At 42.2% G+C, this 20,764-nt stretch overlaps 1 protein-coding gene across 4 annotated transcripts in view; it reads right to left on the bottom strand.

Annotated features, from left to right (window-relative positions):
* The window catches only part of SMAD1 (SMAD family member 1), a 57,839-nt gene extending 40,182 nt beyond the window's left edge, over positions 1-17,657 (bottom strand). Inside the window, exons 1-2 of one of the 4 annotated variants that reach the window (XM_086747153.1) lie at positions 17,572-17,657; positions 10,347-10,465 (exon numbers count right to left, since the gene is read on the bottom strand). The gene's annotated coding sequence lies outside the window, so the exon portion shown is untranslated. Of the gene's footprint in view, positions 1-8,159; positions 8,286-8,416; positions 8,564-8,583; positions 8,651-10,346; positions 10,466-17,571 lie in introns of those variants that run through there. The other 3 variants (XM_086747155.1, XM_086747154.1, XM_086747152.1) reach the window with 3 other exon arrangements.
* Positions 17,658-20,764: the final 3,107 nt, after the last annotated feature.

The raw sequence follows: 20,764 nt of genomic DNA, 5'->3' as shown, positions 1-20,764 counted from the left end.
ACAGAAAAACAACTGGTTCAGGGAAAGTGGATAGCATTTTGCTTGCCTCAGCACAAATACAAAAATCACATCAAGTGCTACTAGACGGAGGTAGGGACCAAGCTCTATTTGCCATGCATAGGCAGAGTCACTAGAGACCTGCTTTTTAAAGGAATACTACATTTTCACCAGGAAGTCAGACTCAATGGATTGAGTGCTATTAATCAAAACTCATATTTCAGAGGGTAGAAGATTTGTCCAGAAGTCTATAAATAAGTCTCTTACAAATTATTATGAAAATCTCAATCAGATCACTTTGTTTCCCTGATTTTTCACCACTTCACCAAGTCCTATTTAAAATGGCCTGTGACCTTACTGTACTTCTCTTAAGAATTTCAAATACAAACCAGGGGTAGCAGAAGGCAGAGAAAAATATGAGAAGTAATCCCTCTCCAAACTTTACACAACTTTTAGAATATTTTCAAAGCATCCAGAAGTCTTCAGAGTTGCCTCAACTCATCCTTCCTTCACTGCTTGTACCCTTGAAGTTTGGCTTCATGTATGGCTCTGTTCCATTAAAAATGCAAGTCCCCATCACCGTCACCTTGCTTCACATACAGCCCTGGTAAGAGTCACCTTTTCACCCCTTTTTTTACTGCTTGTGAGCTACTGCAATATTCTATTCTGATCTACAGAGGTTCCCATACCATGCTCATCACTATAGCACCAGATTAACCCTTATATTCACATGCGGTTTGTCTCCCAGCCTACCTGCGAAGGCAAGATGGATTCTTCTAATATACATGGAGTAAGGTCTGCACAACAGAAAAAAAAATAATCAGACAACTTCTAGTTTTACTAACCTGAAGAAAGTCTTCCCTAGGTCAAAATAAAACCAAATCAAGCCAAAATTGCCTTCCCCAAGGTAAATTTCAGTCAGGAAACCACAACAGTGGCAAAAATATGTCAAATTTCACAACAGAGCATTTAGATATCAAGAGAAAGATCCTTCATCAAATAGAACTGTTTTTTACTGATGAGCCAGTTGTAGTAACTTTTCAGGACCTGTGGGCAGAATCTACACTCCTAAGAGAGTGTTAGTGGCCTAACTTGAAAGTAACTTTCTTGTTTCGTACAACACAGATCAGAAACTCTTGGAAAAAAGACAACTGGCCAACAGTGAGCAAAGGTGTTCTGCCAACTTTTTTGTCCTACCAAAACACTAGCAGTTTGTTTTGCAACATCTTGGGAGGGCTAGAAATAAAAGGACAAAGAGTTAAAAACCAACAAACAACAAAACACCCTACCCATACACTTCTGCTATTTTTCAGCTTTATAATTTACAGGGAGAGACACCTCAGAGAATTAAATCATCAAGTGAAACAGCAGGAGATGCCAGTTCCATACCACCTTCCACCCTCTCTCACGCACACACACACACACACTTCCAAATTTGTCTCAGAGAAAATTTTTTGAGCCCTGTCTCCACTGACTCAGGTAATACAGCTAGTTACAAGCCACATATTTTGTCCCTCAGCACGACAGCTGAATGAAAGTCCTAACTAGTAAGATACACGTAAGACAGCAAGGACATTTGATTAATTCCTCCCACGTCAATATTCAAATGAAACTTAACAGACACAAAGGTGAAATATATTGGCAGAATAAAGTAAAATATGCAACTCATTAACGGCACTCTCACCAAACAGCAGATGTTTCCTCCTCCTATCACCCTCAGAAACACATTTAAGTGGAAGCCACAATTTGTTGCAACATGATTCTCCAGTTATTTACTTCATCTTTAACCAAAACTGATTTTATGCTTTTAAGCATTTAAGTAGCATTTAAGTATTTATATATAAATAATTATTACATACACACACCTTGCTAAATTTACAGGCTCTTCTCAACTATATATAGGTTTAGTCTACCTTTATGTGATCCAAATAATTTAACTTTGAACAGCAGTGTACATTATTTTAGGTATTCATACATGCACATACAGCATATCTGTCAAGTGTGAATAACCCTACACATAGCAGTGCAATAAAGTAACTTTAAGAGTCTCATGCCCTGGCTTCATCACACTACCACAGACAAACGCTGCTATTATTGTTGATGCCTTAAAATGCTTGAAATCAGAAGTCTGAAATTATTTTTAAGAAAAATATCCTCAGTTAATTAGTCTTTCCTGTAAACACAGAAGAATGAGATACTAATTCCCAATATTGAACAAAGTGAGGAAGAAAAGCAAGCAAAAGTATGATCAGCTGTGGTCACTGCATGCCCAGAGTAATCTGAACACAAAGGATTCTCTGAATTCATAGCAAACTTTTTGACCTGCTGTAAGTGTCAAGTGTTAGCTCTGTGTGCACGTGTTTTTTTGCTTTCATCTATCTAGACAAGTTTTTAAACACGTACATCAGTCTTGCAACCTCAGTAGAAGAAACTCTGTAACGCTGTAAATCCTGAAATCCAACTTCTACTCACACACAAAAAGCTGTATTAAGAGGATACATTTTCAGCTTCTCCTCAAATTATAGTTCCAAGTACTGAAAAAAGTCCATCAGTCAATGCTGGAGGGCAGACGTGATTCTTCCACCCATGCTGGGGACAGAAGCAAGGAGACAGTGAAAATTCTCGTGATTCTGTCTATAATCACTTCAGCACTGTAAAAAAATTTTAATGGGTATCTTATTTCCAAGTTACCCAATATTGGATTGATAGTCCATGGATCACTTTGATGTGGATTGCCATTTAAATTATTTTAATGACAAAAACTTGCAAGTTAAATACTTCTGAATACCATTAAGTGCTATAATTCAGACTGTCTATACTGACTTATTCAGACAGTCTCATCTGCTACCATGTTGGGAAGAGTGTTCCCTTTATAAGCACAGAAATATGAAATAATACTTCAGAAATCACTGGTGAACCACATTAATGATTTGCTTACATGCCAACTCAACATAATAGTTGCCTTTGGATGATACTGCTTTGAACAGTGCCTAAATATAATGTCTTATATAAAGGCATGTTTAAAAATAATTTGTTTTCCTCCTTGTACTCTAGACTTTGCCTGTGCATGCTAGGGAAAGGGTGGAGGAAGAAAAAAATGAGAAAGACTGTGACATCTATTCTAGTATCACTGTCCAAAGTGGATACCCTATAGTGAAATAAAAGTGACATATAGTCCAGAACAACTACAGAGCTATGTTAGAACGACCAAATTGTGCAAGTGTCCAGAATGGCTGTACTGGTCAGGTTCCCTTCATTGGTAAGTTCGGAGAGAAAATAAAGCTTCAACTCTTATCCAAACTTAGCTTTTACACAGTCTCCCAAGACACAGCACTCGCAAGAACAGTACAACTGAGTAAAGTAATCCATACTTGCAGCAGTGATGTAGTGACAGCTCAGCCCAGCAGCTGTGTCACACACCGTACGGCTATCAGGGGGCAGCGCTGGTCACACAGCTGTGCAACATTTCCACCACAGCAATCCCAGTGCCATCGTACCTGATACACATCCTTCCTCCTTCCCCAAAATAAATCTAAAAAAAAAAATAAATAAATAAATAAATAAATAAAAAAAAAAAGGACACATCTACACAACTCAGCAGAGTTTAGCCGTACATGCACTGAATACTTGACCTCACACAGGCTAATTAGAAGTAGTGTGCTTGGTCTTTGTTCCTATTCAACTGTGCGGCACTTCCAAAGCCAACACATGCAGGCAGAAAACTGAAGCAGGGAGAGATACTGTACAATCTGGATTCATTCTGGAAAATGCTTTACATTCCTTGAAATTACCTTGTTTATTTTATTAAATGTTTGGCTTCTCTATCCTGTTAAGAAAAAAAAAAAAACCAAAGACGCCCCCCACTCAAATACACACAAAACCGAAAAGCTTCTGTAATGCAAATTAACATTTGTCCGAGGAGCAGGATAGGGATCTTTGTGGCAGCCATTAGCAGCCAAGAGTGTCCTTCTCCTCACCCCTGAATCCACCCTCTGCAAAGCCCTTCACAAAAGGCCCAATCTAACATTTTATCTGGTTCTTTTGAATCTTGAAGAATAGCGACATTCTAATGGCAATAGTTATACTTCGCCTTCAGGGATACAACTCTATCAATTAAAAAGTATCAATTTAAAATAACTTCTTTCCCATCCCAAGGGAAAACCTCTGTTCTAACATGAAAATCCTCTAAGCTGTTCTAAGTTAGGCCATCATAGCTTGAGCAAAACAGCAAGGGAAGTGCAAGATGCCTGCACAAATCAGCCTTTAAGTCACCAGCATTTCAAGCCTCGCTTGCCAATTTGGTGTTTATGTTTTAAACTTGTATTTTCCGCTCAGTAAACTTCAAAGATAAACTTCTAGGAACTGCATATCATCTCTATTAAGACTTGTACACATTCAATTTTTTGAGAGACTGCTATACACAGAAGAAAGGCTAGTGGAAGAATGCTAGTTTGCAGCTACTAGAGGTAGGTGAGGCAGAACAGACCTTTCCCCACTCTGAAAGCACAGCTGGGCGAGATTGTCATCAAAACCTACACCAATTTTTTTTTTAAAAAGACCTTAAAATAAAAAAAAAAAAATAGTAGAATCACCTCATTAACCGTAAAGCAATTTGTGAAATCTGATTTTCTTTTTCACAGATTTTATGGCTCTCTCTTCAACAAGGTAGCTTCATTTATTCATCTGTGTTCACACAGCAGAAGAGAGCTCCATATCCACATTTTATAAGACACTGCACCCATAAGGAAGCTTTAATCTTTTTAACTGCCTCTCAGACGGCACCTTAGCTAAAGCACATGCCTTTGAGATGCAACTGAACCTGGAGACTAACGGACCTTTCACCAGTAGTGATCATTTGTTTTCTCTGCTCCTCCTGTATCCCTTAAAATTCTTTTTCTAGTTACATTTGTGACTAAAAATAAGATATATTTCTTTCTTGGCTGGGAGAAGCTCAGGAGATGCAGTGCAGAGTTCACACCAACTCAGATGTGAGGACTTTGTTTAACCACTACTACATGCAAAACTCTCAGATCACCAAGCAGCACACTGACTAGCGGAGTGGGGGGTGGGGGGAAGAGAGTTTTAGCAGTGTTTTCCCAAAACACTTCATAGTGATTTTATTAGCAGGAACAGTAAGATCTAAGATGTTTAGTATATAATAAACGTTTTACTATCTGTGGCATGCTACTTTGAGCAGAAATATGAATTTGAAGCCATAGAAGAGTAGAGTGACCTATGCCAACCCATATTTAAAATTACAGTGTCTGTTCTAAAATAAGTTTGGTCATATAGTTTAAGACATGACTGAGATGCTCTGTCTTATACAAGAACTCAGATCCGTAGGAACATTTCAACAGGAAGTTGCAAACTTCAGTAGGATAAAAATACTAGGAGGGGGGAAAAAAGCCCACACAATTAGCGTGTTTGCCTGTTTGTCTCTTTGGTATCTGACAGCACAGTCTGCAGGCAAAGTCTAGCTGATTCTGAGGCTGGAGAAAGGATATATAAAATTCAGAGACACTCACTCACAACCACTTCCCCCCACACACACCTCCATGCTGCACATGCCTTCATCTATTTCAGTTGCTAATGACTGCAAGAAAGAGGTTAAGAGTCAACCTAAATTGGTTCAGTATTTATTCTGCACAGGGCCACAAGCTTTAATTTTGACTGCTCTTTGCATAACCTAAATAATAAACACGGTGCTCTCTTTATTTGATTCTTAAACCACCCGTATCTGAAGCACAGTGGGACATGTCACAGACACTTGCTTCACTGCCCTCATAATATGGTTTAATTATGATGACTGAACTAACAGGCTCACATCATAGACTTTTACAGGTTGACCCTGTGTCATCCTGATGTATCATTTTGCACCAGTTCAGTGCTGTAAATCAATTTAAGATCTCCAGCAGGTTGAAAAGGCTGGTAATGATGCTTTCTCTGCAGTCTCTGGGGACTCCACATTATACACAACTTACATTATTTATAAAGCTGAGATGATGCCTCCATTAGGCTTGTAAGACTCAAATGAGCTTTTATTTTACACACACAACTTGGCCTTCATAGAGCAGAACACTCTGACAGAACACTGGCTATATGTAGCATGCAGCGCATTCATGCTTCAATTTAAAAAACAAAACAAAACAAAACAAAACCAAACAAACACAACCCCTTCATTTTTAAAATTTAAACATTTTTATCAAGCTAAGAAACTCATAATTTAATCTGAATAATTTCCAGTACTCAGAAACACAAATAGCACTTTTATTAACCTTTGTATTGCTTTTCTTTACATCCATCTCTTTACTTTGTGTTCAAACTACAGAGGAAAAGCAAACACTAAACTCATCAGCTTTCGAACATTTGATTTGATAGTTAATATTTATACAGAAAGATTTCCATCTGTTTATTCAGTTACTTTTCTTAAATGTATTGGATCATCACATCTTCAAGGGTACACAAAAAGGCAAGCTGCACAGGACAGAGTAGGAAAAAATGTATTTGATTACATACCCAATGGTTGATGGGGTCAAAACTGAAGCAAGGACAAATCCCTACCCTTCGGGTAACCTGATCACGCCTTGAACTGATCCTCTCTGGTAGCTGTGGAAGGCTTCTGGATCACCCAAATCAAGGGAAATTTCTCTCAAGCGCCTACTTACAATCTCAAGTAAATTGCAAGATTTCATCCCTGAGACCACAGCAAGAACTTCAAAAAGGGCTGGGCATCTTTCATTTTCATACTGATGCTCTTCCAGTCACAGTAACAAAGCAAGCACTCAAAACTTGTACTAAAATCCAACAAGAACCTCTAAAAAGCTTCGTAACACTGTTTTCTGATGCAATAGGAAAATAAAATGAGTATTAATCAGTTGCAACTAACAAGCTCATCTCCCATAATTCAGCAGAGTAATTACTGACAAGAAAAAAAATAAGTCAACACTAACACCTCAGGTTCCCTCACACAATTTGCTCCTATTGTTTGATAGGACAAGGTGCAGACAGTTAGCTACACGAAGACCAGCAGAATTACGGACACACACCTCCAAAGAAAACCGGTCTCTGTGGGCTGGGTTAGCTTCAGTTTTTAGTCTCATTCTCAAGTGCTGCTTAAAAACACACATAACTGTTAGTGGGAGAAAAATCAAACAGTTATCTCTTTCTGATTTCTCTGTATGCAAAAGAGATCTGAACCATCAGCTATGACATGGTTGAAATACAGCTTTTTCTTACGCACATTAGTTTCAAGATGCCACATCTTTAAACATTGACATCCATTAAATACCGACATGCTTCACGCAATGATCTTTTCCATTTGCTTGCATCTGAAATACACATTTACTTTCACTCCTCCCCACCTGGATCTAACAACACTGCTCCTTCCCTAAATAAAACTGCTAGCTTTTTTACATGCTGTGAGCATCATTTTTTTTTCCTAAAATACAGCAAAATAATGATTTTCCAGAATAAGCTCTAATTGTTTAGATACCATAAAAGCAAACTGTAAGGTCAGACAACGTATCTTCTTCAGATTAATCTACTAACAAAAGAGCAAGCACAGCAACCCTTCCTCACTCAGAACTCCCACTGACTTCTGTTTATAAAAAGACAAAAAGTCAGGATTTGGCCCAGACCCTTTCGATGCATGACTGAATACTTCCACACCAGTACATTCTAATAAGCTTTAAAGATCCATATTCAGGATAAAATTATTTGGCTGTAGAGCCCAAGTATATGAAGAAACTACAGCGAGAAGGGGAAAATCTCAGGCATCCAAACCTTCTAACAAGGAGAAAAAAAAAAAAAATTAAGTGAACTTTCCTTGACCTCTAAGCACAGATTTGTCATTAAAGGGGGGAAAAAAAAAAAAATAAAGGAGGGGAAGGGGGCTGCGGAAAGAAAGAAGAAAGGGAGAGGAAGAGGGGGAACTCAAAAACATTAAACGGACAGGGGTGCGGATCGGCCGAGGTAGGAAGCGAAAGGCTTCTCCCCCAAAAAAACAAAGGCGGGCCCTTGCCCCGTCCGGCTGGGGCTCCGCCGCGTCCCCCCGCGGGGCGCACAATGGGCCCGGGGCCGGCGCAGGGTTCGCCGAGGAGGAGGGCGGCTTCCCGGCGGGGAAGGAAGGGCTCTCCCACCGCCGGGCCCGCCGCGGCACCTACCCACAAACTTCCAACCGGGAGCGGCCGGCGGGGAAGCAGCGCCGGGTCTCCCCCGGGCTGCCGGAGGGACGCCATCATGCCGGGGAGGAGAAGAACAGGAGGAGGAAGACGAGAGCCGAGCTGCGCTCCCTTCGCGGCGCGGAGGAGCCGCTGCCCCCCGGCCCGGGAGGAACCACCCGGGGGAGCGGGAAGGAGGAGGGAGGCACGGCCGCCCGGCGGGGGCAGCGGAGAGAGGCGAGGGGACGCGAAGTTGTTACCGGCTGCCGGGCGGTGAGGGGCGGGGGGGGCCGGGGCCGCCCCGCGCTGCCTCCGCGCCTGGATTGATCTGGTCTCGCTGGCGTCAGGCAGGCGGAGCCGCCCGGCCGCCGCTCGCCCCGCTGCCAGCGCGTTGCGCACCGGCACACGCACACACTCACTCACGCACCGGGCCGGCAAGGGATCCTCTCCAAATTACCGCCCCCGCCGCGCGCGGCCGGGGCCGCCGGGCCCCGCTAGGAGCGCTGCGCCCGCCGCCGAGCGAGCGGCCGCCCCGCGGGCGCGGCCCTGCCAGCGGGAGCGCGGCCAGGCGCTGGGGTGGCCGTATTCACCCCCGTCCCGCTGCGTTAGCCCCAAGGGCCCAGCCTGGGTCCTTGGGGCCGGCGGAGGCTTAAACGGCGCTTATGTACCCGCTGGAGCGCGGCTGAGGCAGTCCGGCAGCTGGGGCTCTAAGGAAAGCTCCAGCAGCGAAGACTGGCAGCGAAAGTCAATTCCTGCAACGCTCTGATGGAGCGGGATTGCATCCCACCTCTTGCTCTGACCCCAACGTAGCCTATTCTTAATAGTGAAGTAATCGCTAGAATACCTTCCATAACTGACCACTCTCTGTCCCCAGGTCCTTCATCTGTGCGCCTCATCCTGGTCCTAGGTACTGTTGCAGTTACTCCTCATTTATGCAAGTAAACCTATGAAAAGTGCACAAGACTTCTTGTGCAGTCAGATAGAGCAGTGAAGTCTCACCCCTCCAGCCCTCACCCCCATAGCCCTCGAAAAGGAACTTGAACTCTATCTGAATCTGCCAGAGTCTGCTCAAAAGTGGATCTAGCTGCAAGTTCGCAGCCCGCTTGAGGGACAGTAAGTCTCTCTTGCCTGCTACATTTACAGGAATCTTAACAGTACTCAGATGGGCGTAGCGCAAGGAGGATTGAACTGAAACTGATTCTTTAACAAATACTTTCGCTTTTACACAGTCATCATTCCTGGAAGGAGATATGAAGTAAGAAGTGCAAGATGTTTCTACATGGCACAATATTACGATGCACCTATATTGGCGTAATTGCATCTGTGTACTTATGCCAGTAAATTTTCACGCATATATGAAGTTCTGGGTAGGGTATTAACCTCATTCTAAAACTCAGCAAGACTGAGGCCCAGAGAAGTTAAGGCCCTGGGACTTCTACCAGATGAACAGCAGTCCCGGAGTTACCCACCTGCCCACCCAGGTGCATTACGAGCCTGAAGACACACAACTGGAATGGCTTGCCCAGGGTCACAGAAGGAGCATGATAGCATCAGTAAAAATACAGTTTTATGGCTGTGAGGTTATCAGCACTTCTTTCTAACTTCATAATCTAAAATTAATCCATTTCTTTGTCACATAAATGCTACATAAATTGCAAACAGGGAAACTGTACTACCTTGTTAGGTAGCATGCTACAACAGAAGCATAAAGAGGAACTCCTACACAGAATGATGCCATAATGTTGATGGGGGAAGCCTGGAATAAAATTAGTGTTTTACTGCTGAAGTTTTGAAGCTTAAATGATTCAAGATGAGTGCACTTTGGTAATGAGCTTTAACTTGTATTTTGCGGTTGTACTGTACACAATTACAGCTAGCAAGTAAACTTTTCTTTTTACGTGCAGTCACGCACAGATACAGTGCAGCACTGGGCTGCAGATGTATCTGGCAAAGGTTTATCTCAAGACAAACTAAAATGTCTTTAAATTTTGTCAGTGTAATGAAGGTATTTGCAAGCAAGGTACAGAAGAAACATGAGACTGCTACTGGTTTTTGTACTGTGGGAGTGCTTAAATCAGGGCCAAGTGTCCCGGGTCAAGAGTGGTGGATGCAGCATTCGTGTCTGCCCCAAGAGCTTGGCAGTCTCGGTGATCCAGTCTCACACAGAGAAATACATGGAAAAGGCCTTACGTATGCCCGAGGTCTGCTCTGCTCTGCTCTGCAGGCTGACTTGGCAGGACTGCAGCGGGCAGCAAGCTCCATCCGCTGGATCCTCATTGCTCCAGTATCAATTCAGTGCATGATTCACACTAAACAGATATGACAGGAAGGTAATTAGGGAAGCACTGCAGTTTGTCAGGTGTCTTGTTAGAACCACGTTTTTACTGCTTTTGTTGTTGTTAGGGTTGACTGGTTGGTTCGCTTCGGCATGAGAGAATTAAATTATTTTCTGCTTACATTGAGGCTTGGGGAGGATCACATTAATATGCTCCTTTACCTAAAAAGGGCTATAAAATAGCCTAGTATGGCCTTTTGCTGCTGTTTAATAACAGAAGAGAGCTGGTTAGAACTGCCTCCAGACAGATCAGTTGTGTGAGAAGACCAGAGAGCAAGCAGAAACAGCGTGCCATGGTCAAACATGCCACGAGGCTTCCCTGGCTGGGCTTCTTTGGTACACAGCTGAGTCAAAACTTCAAGTCTGCCGCCCACTTTAGGATGTTCAACTCATAGCTAGCTGTCCAAACCCAGTACTCTGTGTGTGGGTAGCATCAGCCGTGTCTTACTTGTACATTCACCACTTCTAACTCCATTGGCTACTTTTAATATGCCCTAATTAGACATCATTAGCATCTGCCTAGCTTTTCTGAATAACGTGAAGAAACTGAAAAAAGGAGAGCAGAGGGGCACGTACACCTGGGTATCTGGCTTGATGCTATTCCTGTAACAGCTCTTCTCCTCTGCATTGGGCTGTATAACTGTGCTGTCTCAAGGGGCGACAGAGAACTCTTTTTTTTTCCTTCTTTTTACTCTGCAACTACATGATCATTCAGACTGGTGCAAGGAAAACAGGCCATGAGACTGGGGCAATGAAGAAAGAAAAGAACCTTCCCTTCTGTAAACAGCCTGACTTCTCATCAGATTAGGTGTACGATCCAATGACACCATAGAACACAACAGAATCATGGAATAGAACAGTTTGGGTTGGAAGGGACCTTTAAAGGTCATCTAGTCCAAGCCCCAACCATCAGTCATAAAGCCTGCAAGGCACTTTCATAGATAAACTTCTAATAACATTCTCAAAGGAAAGTGTAATCTCCTATACACTTTTTAACATCTCACCAAGCACCTGCCTAATCACCTTTAAAATCTGTGTCTCAGAAACAGCTTATCAGAAGGCAGAGTGCTAAAAGATAATGATTATGCTGCATATTTTACACTATTACATTGTGTAACAAATATTTAAGAAATAGTACCTCTAATACTGCTAGTGCTACTATTAGCTTTCAATCTGCCTCTAAAATCAGAGTTTATATGCAGATTATGATTTAGTATTTCTTGTTAACCTCAGCCAGGCTTCCTGTGGCTTATTCAAGAGGTTGCAGGGATAGAGAGTGCCTCCTGGAGACAGTTTAGCTCCAAACTCGGTAACTTTGCATCACCTTTACGTATAACAGCTTTCTGCCAGAAAGTAGAGTTTCACAGATAATTAAATTGTATCAAACACATAATTTATTATTTACATTAAAATCACTGGAGTACTTTTCTTTTTAGCCATTATGGTGTTGCCCTAGCGTGGGAAAATACCAACAGTATTTCCAGAGAGAAGAGAAAGAAAAATAATAGCTTTCTAAGGATACTTGCTTTCATTATTTTCTTCTTTCCTGGGCTGGCTGGTAAAATTTATCAACCCCTATCCTTCATGGCTTGTCTGCTTCGTCTTTGAATAGGTGAGGTATTAAACAAACCTCCCACCTCAGCATTATTAAAATAGGATATGCAGACTGTTTAGCAACTACACAAATCTGTTTGGGAAAGACGCCTCAGGCAGAAGACAGCATGTGGGAGAAGGTAAGGAGTATTTTTAGGAGGTCATTATAACTGTGCAGAGCTGCTTATGGCTTTCCAAACCTATCTGGATACAAGGACCCGTCTAGCCACAGTAGCACAGAGTTCATAGCTGATTTCCACTATCAAGAAAGGCACTTGGGTTTGAGCTAGTTCAAATGCTTCAGTCCTCCACGGCAGCAGAAGTGGTACAGTGGCATGGGCTGCCTGAACTGTGGCCTCCAGAAGCAGACTGAATGGGGCAGCAAAATGATAGCAGCAGCAAAGCAGCTCACCTGACACCCGTCCCCATTAAAGAGGGCCCAGTGGCCCTCCTGCCCACCCTCTTTACTGCCCACCTGTACTGCCAAGCGCTCTGCTGGCAGCTGTGGGCAGCTGCAGTAACAGGGCTGCTCTTCTTACCCTCCACCTCTCTCCCTTCCTGCTCCCCAGCAGCAGAAGTGCAGCAGCCTCAGCAGCCCCAAGCACCTGCCCAAGGCTGATGGAGTGGGGCTGAGCACAAAGGGCCATCGTCAGCACTTTCACGGGGATGCAGAATTATCAGGGTGGTGGCACCTTGAGCTGTTTAGGGAGGCTGGTGCTTGGGGAAAGTGTTCTGGTGCCATCCTCGCAAAAGTGATTTCTGCATCCCCCAGTGAAAGCCAAAGTAAGCTGTTTTATGCCAGAAGTTGATCTATCCTCATCCTTGAGTGCTAAGATTCAGTTTTCCCTCACTGAAGAAAAGCTTTGAGCTGGCACTGTGTATGTTACAAACAAACAAAGAGGGACTAAGTTGTGAAAGGCCCTGAAGACAGAAGTTGTGACATGAGGGTTCTCTATACTCCTGCTTCGGTGTGTCCAGCCACTTACTAGAATGAACCCTTCATGAGTTTGTCTCGGTAGAGTCAAATGTCTGCTTGGGACTTGCCTTAGTTTCCTGACTCACTCTCATATGCAAAAGAATAAAGAATTTATTTCACCATTAGAAATTCTTCCTAAACTGGCCCACCATGATTAAGTGGGATTTATAGAGAATAAATGCACAACTGATAGTTTTACAAAGTTATTACAAGTATTTCTCTCTGTTACATTAAATAAGGCTTCTGCCATAAATCTATCTGCAGATACCAGAAAGATCTTTGATCAGATTGAATGGTTGTTCATGTTTTCCACCCTTGAGATGACAGGATTCAGACCAAAATTCATTACTTTCTTAAGATTAATGTACCCAGCTAAAGCTGCCAAGATCCTTATTAAAAGTTATGAATCCAAAAGGTTTCGGCCGAAACAAAGTACTAAGGAGGGCACTCCCTTATCTCTTTTATTGGTTGTTTATAGACTCTGACGTAAGGACTTTGCTCCAGCAATATTACATTGCTGGTAAAGAAGGGAGATTGCGCTCTGTTCTGACAGCTAATCACATGCTGCCATGAAGCACACTGCCCGCTGTACTGCACCGGTATTGTGCTTTCTAGAGAATGAAACTCTCCCTTTGGATCTTGCCTGCATCCACGCAGAAGGTTTTGAAGGTCATTTCACTTTCTCCTAACTATCACCTCAGCAAGAGATAATGGACTTCATGTAGCCAAACATTATTGGTTCTTTTAAAATTAAATTTCTCTTCAGTCACTCAGCTTAAAAAGATTTGCATAACTGGAATAACCCAGCTTTATTACTGGTTTCTTGGAAGACACCGCTAAGATTATTCTTATCTCCCATTTTAATTACTGTTTTCAAGTTCTTACAGTCCTTGTCCCAGTTACATCTTGTTGCAAAAACCACCAGAGAATGATACATTAAAATTTATTCAGACAGGTGGCAGATAGAAAATTAAAGCTAATAACTCTATGAGAAAAGAAATCAAAGGTGGTTTGGCAATCCTGAGCTCTTACTACTTGGTCACTTGGTTGCACTGGCCATACAACCAGCACTAAAGGCTGGTGCCCTGCGAGTGGCTGTGTGTCACAGCTTGCTACGCAGGGCGAGGGAGTGCCACAGTTGGGCAATTGCACTAGCACCCACGGGCTGAAGAGGCCTGGGGATAGGACTGGATTGCAGCGATGGATGAAGGCTGGGCAAACCATGGTAACTGTCTGGATACAGGGCTCTATCTCCTTCTTTACACCCAAAGAAGAGACAATTGTACTACACCATTGGAAGATTGACAAAATCACACATACTGCACCTAAATACATGCCTTTACTTCCATGTTTTGTTGATATTTTGTGACAAAATACTCAGCCCATTTTATATAATGATTAAAAACATAAAAGAAAAAGGAACCATATCTTATTTTTATTCCCCATATAAATGGTACTTACCTTGAGTAATTTAGAAACCACTTTTCAATTTTTCTAAACTGGTGCAAGTCACATTGCCCGAGTTCAGTGTCACTTTTGGCTGCATAAGTCAGTAGTAAAACAGTCCCACCCTTCCTCCTCCACAACGGCTGCTCATCCCTAACCCCATGTCACCCACCCACTTTGTGCTGGCACAGTTGTTGGTGCAGCTGCGAACTGAACAGGCCTAGGGAACTGATCTGGCTGGGGAAAACAAATGTTTCAGGGGCCAAGCTCATTTTTAATTTGGATCAGCTCCCTGATCTGGTTTGTTGTGTGGTTGTCCAAATCCTCGTGCTGATCTTGTGCAGGGTCAGGACTGAGGTGGGGGAAAGGACGAAACTTATCTTTTTGATAGTGTTGTTGGCTGCAGCCAGTTTAAAGTGGTTATGAAACTGTGGTAGACTTAGTGAGCTTTTTTTTTTAACCAAGGAAAAATACTTTCATTTTGAGCACAACTGCAAACATGGTTTTAGAAGAACTACACTAAGCATAGGAGCAGGGCTCACTGGTGAATACAGAAGACTAGGAGAAAGTGTGATAGGAGTGAGGAATTCAGTGAGCTGGTGTGATCACTGCATATTAGAAAAGGCAGCTGTTGGACACTGCATTATATGGTAAAAAGCAAAAAACCTGTTGCCCTTCTGCTGTTCATGAACCAACAGAGGCCAAAGAATCACAAGGATCCCACCAAAAAATTATTAATTTACTCTTCAAAAGGCAGAATTGTGCTCAGCTGGCTTAAAGAAGACAATACCTGTGCACTGAGTATGCCTGCATTCCCATGTTTTTTTCATTCCTGTATTCTCCAATTCCAGGGTTTCCTTTGCTCTTTCCTTAAGATGTGGAAGAAACTGAACTCTGGAGAGTAAGTAAATCAGTATTTCATTAGTCAGCCCAAGGCAATGGGTTCTTGGTGAGTTCTGAATAACAGACAGCCCTGACAATAAATGTACATATACAGTATTAGTTTTCATTTGCACTTTCAGGAGGAAATTACCTTGTAGGTTTGAAACATCCTGGTAGTCGCACAAAGTGTGGAAAAAGGCTGCCCACATGACAAGAGCATTTAGACCAATTTTAAGCTCCACTATTTTCTTGCTTGACCAAAAATAGCCAAATTTTTGACAAATCAGTTTGAGCAGCTTTGAAAGCAACCCCTCTACACTTCATACACTATTTCATAAATCACATCTGTAAATCCTCACTATAAGTAAAAATTGGAAAAAAAAAAAAGCTAAACACTTAAAAGTTGCAACCAATCAAAACTAGTGTTGCTGGTATAATCTTAGTTAAGTATTTGGGTACATGCTGGTACCTGTCTTTAACTGCGTGCTCATACATGTTCTTCCTAAAGACCCCTGTCTCATTCAGCAAACAGAACAAATAGTGGTCAAATAATGGAGAATGATTTTGTTTTCTCCTCAGGTTCATGCTGCAGCTAGCCATTGTGAAAACTGTTTTTGCAATATTTAGTTGCAAAACTGAGACTGGCTTACAGCTCATAGCTCATATCTTGACACAAAATTCATCTTTCCTTTCCCTGCCAAATTTAATCGCTCTTCCTGAGTGGACAGGAGCACTAGAGTCTCTCAAAAAAAAATGTTCTCTAATATTTTCAGCCCTGGTAAATCAAATTGTTATTCTTTAGCCTGTTTTTAGAAATACTTGAATTGTGTTGCTGACATTTTCTACCCACATTCTGCCTGAAGCACACATTGAGGACAATTAATGTTTGATGAAATTCTAAACACATAAAATCAATATACTCTCAATGTAGGAAGTACTGGGCAACCTGAATTACAAGTGATGATCTCAGCCCACTAATAATATAGGATCAAAGCATGCTATGCATATCCAGAGATTCTGCTGTTGTTAAAGATGTCAGAGAGAAAGGAAAGAACTATATGGCTTACCAACACTTAGGAAAACAGTTTTCTAAATACCACAGGCTCTTTAAAATGGGAGAGGAAAAAAAAAAGAAAAATTAAGGCACCCATTTGTCTTTTCAGACAACTCAGTATAAAGTAGTTTTCAGTGTAAAGCATTTTATCTGGGTGTCTAAAAGTATCTTTACAGGCATGGATCTGTACAGTGTGGACATCGCCACAGAAGGCCGCCAGAAAACTGCAAATAGCAAGAGATGGCAATGCTGCCTTACTCTAGCTGAAAACCTGCAATCTGAAAGTGGCCTTACAGCCAAGGCACAGTTGGTCCAGCTTCTGCAAAGTCCAGTCGCACAGTATGTGACCCCTACGGGCTGGGGAACCCTACAGCTACCCCACCCTGCTCATGTGCCTAAGGACCAGCCCCTAGAAAATAGCACTGATAGACTCTATCACCCCGGTTAAGCAAAGCATACACTTGTCAGAGAGCAACCAGATGGAGAATTACAACAATTTATGGCCTGCAGTTAGACAGGCTTGCACTGTGATCTCATCAAATCTTGAACAAAATAGGTCAAGCTTGGTCAGTGTGCAGATGAGATACACTCTAGGGAAAACACAGATACTGTTAAGAAACAGTTTAGGGTTCAGATATAGGATTCAGCTGACAAAACTGCTAAGGCACTTTCCCAATTTTTGGCTAGGTTCCCAGATGTCTGAGGTACCCAAAACAGGTCCCTGGTTTCTCGTGTAGAAGAGGCACTGTACTGCTGGAACCATATTTCTCATTTTTCAGATGAGAAATAAAATTACAGTCATGCCTTGTGATTAATTAAATAAATCATTCTCGTCTTTGCTTGTGGATATGGCATTTTCAGAGGCAATATACATGGGGAAAGAGAGCTTGTTTGGTTTCTATGATTCTGGTACAACCTGCTAGCCCTCTCTCTGCAAAATCCCATTTTAAAGCTTTTCAATACCAGGGCACTAAAAGAAAGAAATTTAAATTCCTTTAAGACTGCAAACATCATGAGAACGTTCTAGCATGACATATGTAAAATAAAGCAAATTATATAATCTGTCACTTTACAGATACATTCCTTTTACTTGACATTCACATTTCCCATCCCACTTACCAGCCTTTACCTCAACTCAGTTCCCCAGATGCTGTTCTAAGGTCATTCCATCCTTATGTTGATTTTAAGTTCCTTGGTTCAAATCCTGTATCTTTCTCCTTGCCTGCAAAACACAGTATGCATACAGAATTTTATGTGTAGTTATCATGCTCCAAAAAAACATGCAATTTTTAATCTCCAAATAATTAAAGACAATGAAAGCTATGCTTCTTGGCAAATTAAGTAGTTAGAATGTAACTAATCAAACTGAGATTTATCCAGGATACCAAAATAATACCACTGGCTCAAGAGGAACGTGCTCACGAGGGTTCTGGTAATTGCAAATGGTCAGGGATCTGCTCTCCTGTCTCTCTTACAGTATAATGCCTCCTGCATGCTGTGTGGTGCAGGATGCTGCAGAGTGAACACTAAGGCCAAAATGAGGTTATAAACATCGCATTCTCTCTATGATTGTATTGCTCAGACGTATCAGTCTATCAGTCCACAAAATAATTAATTTCTAAATTTTTTTTTAGGCTGAAAAACATCCACATATTACGTGCTTTGTTTTGATTTTTGTTTTTCTTTGCCTTGTGGTCATTCATCTTTGACGAAAGTGAATCAGAGAAGCAATGCCTGCCTTATCGTTGATTTGTGGTGTATAATCCTGTTAAAGACAGATCACTGGTCTCTTCCTTACTACAGTGCCATTTATAAGAGACAATTATCCCTGCATGGTGCAGTTGTCATGATCTAGTGATTGTAAATGCTTGTTATCAGTGCGGAGCCAGCTAAATGCTGTGTGTTTCTCTTTAAAGCTGATTTGATTTTCCAGAGCTGTCTGTCATCCTTGATGTTTTCTCTAGTGCAGCTCTGTTCTCAATCTACACACAAGTGAGGTCCTTTTGATGTGAAGCATGTGGGGCAGAATCTGGTACTGCTTCCACCTATTCCAGGCAAGGACTATCATCCAGAAAAAGGAACAGCAGCACGTTGACACTGGGAAATCCCCAGCCATTGCACTGCATTGAAAGGAAGCCCTACTAACCAGCAGTGAAAATGTGCAAATGCCAGAATAAAGGGCAAGGGGGCTCTGAATACAGTGGCATTGTCTACAAAAAAAAAAAAGGAAATGTACCAAAACACTCTAGTTGGTTTTAAAATTAGCTGGAGAAGATGCAAAGAAGTCTAAGTCTTAATGACCTCAGTTCTACAATATGCCACTAATTAGCTCTACAATGAATAACTGGGAACAAAATAAGGAGTGACAGACTAGGTCAGACAGCGGTTTGCCAAGACCTTGTCTTGTCTTTCCTACTGAGGCCTGAACATGATGATTCTTGATTGTCTACACTATCTTTTAATAGTAATCAGGACTGGAATTTCATTGTGTTATACACTATGCAAACATATACTGAAATACTGCACTTGCTTTTTGACGGTGTAAAGCATGGGAAGAGCAGCTCCTCCCCAGCTGATATTTGTGCAGCCCCTTCTGATGGGCATGCACATGCCGTCATTTTTTCCCTGCCAACCATCTCCCTGCCTCCTGCAGTCCTAATCCAGTAAGGCCCACATTTGTTTCTCCTCGGCCTCTTTCTGCAGCTTACATTGCCTATGCTCTATGATTATTTTTCTCCTCCGTGTATTTACCTCCCTGGTCTCACTCCCAACATTTTATTCTCTCTCTCTCCCCTTCCCACATAATTAAGATCTCATTGATTGTTTCAAAGGAGTGTCTTATTTACCCCATTTACATTTTAAATGTGTAAAAAACTGAAAATGCAATGGCTTTGAGTTCCCTATTCTTCCACTGAACATGGAAAATGTGACCTTAACCTAACAATACACTGCCTGTGTGTTGAGTGTGCCGGAGGACCCAAAATACCTGTTGGGGGGTGCCTGCCTTACTCTGGTGGATCTTACCAGAAGCAGATAACCATCAGAGTGCAGCAGTAATGCTCCACTCACACCCCTTCGACACTACCGTGAGAAACAGAAATGGCTGAAAGTAGCCCTAAGCCTGTTGGGGAACCCACTGCTCCTGAGAGCGACAGCCTGGTCCCTTGCAGAACTACAACGGCATGCATGTCAAGAGGCAAAGAACATTATTCTCTGCATTTTTTTCCTGCAAGTTAACTATTTCTTCTTAGGGTGATACATGTATATACAGCTTGGAGAAGAAAGATTTCTGGAAGCCTTGAATATTGTATCACTCCCAAATGCCTCACTCCTCCTTAAAATCTGTCAGGCTTCCTCAGACCCCAGAGGGTCTGTACTTTGAGGATTCCTGTAGATGTTATACATTTCTGTACCCAGAGCAATTGCACAGACCAGTCCAGCTTAACATATGTCATAAGCAGTCAGTCAACCCTGAGGAACCGCTCCGAAACACCATCAGTTTGCAGAGAAGACTGTTGCGTACAGCTCCCACAGTACCAAGCTATCCAGAGTTGTTTTGTATCCTTCTTGCTAGGATTTGCCATTTGAGTGCAGCTTGGAGGGGTGTGAGTCTTTTTTTTCCTTTTAAAACTCATCAGCCCAGTGGCTACCGAAACCACAAATGCTGCAGAAAGGACATTGGAAGCACTGTAAGTTACTACATCACTGGAGATCTGGCAAATGTTAGATCAATGTCCTCACATTAATAAAATGAATGGCTAAACGTCACGAATCTAGACCACTCCACCAGCATATATTATCAAGAAGAAAGTACCCTGCAGGTATGCAGGTGTTGTTTATGCAGGGGTGGGGCACAGCTCAGCAACGTTTAGAAAAGGAGGCCAAGGCTTTTAAAGGGACCGTGCTCCTCTTACCAGTAAAACAACAAAACCCATTAGTTAATAAGTCATTTTTTTTTTCCCATTAAAGGGCTTACCATCAGTACAAATGCTGCAGTTCTCTTCGCATCATTAGTGTTTATTTCATCCACGATAAGTACTGTAACCACCAGGTACACATTTACCTAGCAGCGGGTAGCTAGGAGGACTTCAGCCCCTTCATCAGGCTGGGCCAGTGGAGTGTGCGTTACATTGCTTTCCTCCCATCCGCGTTTAGATTAGCGCTGTGTTCCCCCTGCTCGCATTTTATTAATGGTTAGAACAAATGCCAGCTTAATTCTCACCTATTGTTCATGCATCTAGAGGCGTACATGCAGGAAACACGTTGGTGACAGAATTTTCTTCCTCTTTACTGTAAGGGAAGCGATGCGGCCTTCTAGCATT

This window comes from Chlamydotis macqueenii, chromosome 4, assembly GCF_036417535.1.
Source record: "Chlamydotis macqueenii isolate bChlMac1 chromosome 4, bChlMac1.mat, whole genome shotgun sequence".
Classification (NCBI taxonomy): Eukaryota; Metazoa; Chordata; class Aves; order Otidiformes; family Otididae; genus Chlamydotis; species Chlamydotis macqueenii.
Note: the sequence above shows the minus strand (reverse complement) of the source record. Positions and strands in the feature narration are given on the sequence as shown.